This window comes from Nicotiana attenuata, unplaced genomic scaffold (assembly GCF_001879085.1).
Source record: "Nicotiana attenuata strain UT unplaced genomic scaffold, NIATTr2, whole genome shotgun sequence".
Lineage (NCBI taxonomy): Eukaryota > Viridiplantae > Streptophyta > Magnoliopsida > Solanales > Solanaceae > Nicotiana > Nicotiana attenuata.
Window position 1 is genome coordinate 91,647 of NW_017672707.1, and position 3,506 is coordinate 95,152.

A 3,506-nucleotide genomic window follows, 5' to 3' on the forward strand; every position below is an offset into this window, starting at 1 on the left:
AATCATAAACAATTGTCAAGTCCAGAATAAGTTATTGTTTCTTTATCACAAGTCTTCACCTTCTTTAGCCGAGGGTCTATCGGAAACAGTCTCTCTGTCCTTCCAGGGTAGGGGTAAAAACGGTGTACATCCTACCTGTCATGGGCGGCTTTCCAGCCATGCCCCATGACCCCTTGGGCGCGCCCCGTGGCGTCCTAGCAAACCTCCCAATGCCTAGCGCCACGGACGGCCCCGTGGTCTAGGGGCGCCAAGTGACAAGCGCGCAGGTGCCTCTGTCGCCCCACCGATATCCCTCGCGAGCGCCAAGCTGCAGGCAGAAGCCAACAGCGCCGCGCGCGCAGACAACGCCGCGCGCGCAGACCGTGATGCCAAAGACACTGCTGCTGACAACGGACCTGCTGCTGCCTTATAGAAAACTAAGTCATTTTCATTGTAAATATAGAGTAGTTTTATTTCATGTACTTCCATTATGTTTCTCCAGCTTAGTCAAGTCTAGTCTTGTAACTTTGGATTATTTTTTTTTAAGTACTATTAGGGGGGATCAAGCAATCAAAACTTTCTAGCAAGCAAGCAATTCTCTGTACTGGTGTCTCTCCCCCTCGACACCGCGTTGCTTTTCTGTAATAGCTTTCATTAATGCAATCAAGCTTTCTTTCATTCTGAATTCTCATTTCTGTTCTCTCAATTGCTCTTGACATTGGTTTTCCCGTACGGCACTAACAATCTCGTCTAGCGTACGGAGGGGACCTCAGTTGGCGGACAGCAACTGCACTGACATCAGTTGCCTAGCCTTACGTCACCCTTACAAGGAATCTAAGGAAGGCGCCGCGTAACCCCACTTGTGGGATTATACTGAGTGGGTGTTGTTGTATGGATAAAGTTTGCACAATTGTACATTTATGATACAAAAATGACATGAAAAATAGAATTCATACTATCGGGTTAGTAAAATCTATAGTGCTTATTTTTTTGTATGTATCAACTCGGAAACTTATTACAACTAGATGTATCTACCCCAAAGTTTGCACAATTGTACATTTATGATACAAAAATGACATGAAAAATAGAATTCATACTATCGGGTTAGTAAAATCTACAGTGCTTATTTTTTTGTATGGATAAAGGGTTAAGAGATAGCCATTCTGACTTTCTTTTCTTGAACTGCCTTAATTGTGAGGATGCCTATTCTGTTGGGTGTGGCACAGAAGAGCCTCAACTATTTTCTTTGAATTGTTCTATTAAATGTATTTATTCTACTGTTGCTTTGTTATCAAATGTCAATTTGTGTCACAAGCGATCTTTTTCAACATCTTATTCAAATACATGTCTATCCTTATTAAATTCAAATAGATATTTTTTAGTCCTCTAAAGACTCTTGGTGAAAATCAGTTATTTGCTGTTCAGCATGTGCTTTAGGTATGTGCCATTAGCATTTCTTCTGAAACTTGTGCTTTTAAGGCCCATAAAATGCTTATTCAAAATGCAAGTTTGTTTTGGTGCATCAAATTCACTCTCACAAGCTTATACGGTCCATTAGAATCACTTTGTTGACATTCCCAAAATGATGAGTTTGTCAAATTATGATCTTTAAAGGAAAAACATGCCAATTATTACAGCTATAGGTATATAGTAGCAACCCAAAACATAAGGTAGGTGTAAAGTTACAAAAAGTATGCAAGAACATTGGGGCGAGACAAAAATTAGCAAATTATGCAGTACACTTTGAGCAAAGTTGGTGTGTATTTTGATTTACTTTCTGTAAAATTAAAATTGTATTGATTTCAATTTTTTCTTATACCTTTTTAAATTTTTTACAGGTGAAAACTATTACATTTGCATAACTCAACACATTTCTATTTTACTTATTTTTTTCATCTTGACAAGCACAAAATAGAATACCGCGTTGGTCAAGAGCAAGAAATAGAGATGCCAAGGTAAATTTGGTTGACATCAAGTCTATAAGTTATTCTTAAAATTTTCAATAGTCTATGTGCCACTAACATTTTTATTTCTCCGTGCAAGTAGGCAAAGACTTATCTGTTTTGTGCTTAAGCCCCAAAAATTTGCTTTACAACATTACCCTGAAGCTTTAAGTAAATATTATTTATGCTATATCTTGATTTTCTCTTTGTTTCAGACATATAATATGTGTGGATTATGTACTTAAATTGTCACGACCCGGATTTCCCACCATCGGGAGTCGTGATGGCGCCTACTAATAGGAGCTAGGCAAGCCAATCAATCTAATGCTTCTCTTAACAACATCAACAGCATAAAGAACGACGAGACAATTAATATGAAAGCGGAAGTCTCATAACATAAATAACTGAAACCAAGTGCGGAAGTTCAAATACATCTCTACCCAGATCTGGTATCACTAACTCACGAACTTCTACAGAATTCTAAATACAAGGTCTGAACAAAAATACAGTACAGTCTGATCCGATACAAAGGAAATCAAACGAAAAAACAAAGATAAGAGAGACTCCGGGCCATGCGGACGCCAGCACGGCTACCTCGGGAATCTCCGGACTGAAGTCAACTCCCAATGCTCCTACTGCTGACCAAAAGCTCCGGCTCCGGTACTGTGATCTGTGCAAAAAAAAAGATGCACAGAGTGTAGCATCAGCACAACCGACCCCATGTGCTGGTAAGTGCCTGGCCTAACCCCGGCGAAGTAGTGACGAGGCTAGACAGGACTACCAATCAACCTGTGCATATATATATATATATATATATATATATATATATATATACACACACAAACACTACAAAAATAACAGCGAGAAGTAATAATTAAGACTAGGAGGGGAACATGCTTTTAGGGATAACAGATAAAATAGAACGGTAGGAATAAATAAGGAAAACTACAACTAATCTCTTCTAACACAGAATACGTGGTCGGCATGCCACACGATCCCATTTCATGATATATAAGTGGTCGGCGTGCCACACGATCCCATTTCATAATATATATATAAGTGGCCGACGTGCCACACGATCCCATTTCATAATATATAAGTGGTCGGCGTGCCACACGATCCCATTTCATAATATATAATGTGGTCGGCGTGCCACACGATCCCATTTCGTAATATATAGGTGGTCGGCGTGCCACACGATCCCATTTCGTAATATATAAGTGGTCGGCGTGCCACACGATCCCTTCTCATAATATATATATATATATGGTTTCCCGGCAAGGGAACAAGTATCAATTCAACTATCCCGGCAAGGGAGAATACAAGTAAACAGCTAGTTCCTGGCAACGGAGCAACGACAATAACTTACACGTCCCGGCAAGGGAATAATTACATCTCTTTCTCTTTCGTTCATTTCTTACTTCCTAACCAAGTCATAATTCGAGCCAACGCTCCAAGGAGTTTACAGGTCATATTTCCTCTTCATACTGTTCACATTATATAGCAACCATCAACTAAACAAGGAAGAGTCACTACAGAATCCCAAATAAGCACAAATAAGGACTCACGGTCATGCTAGACACC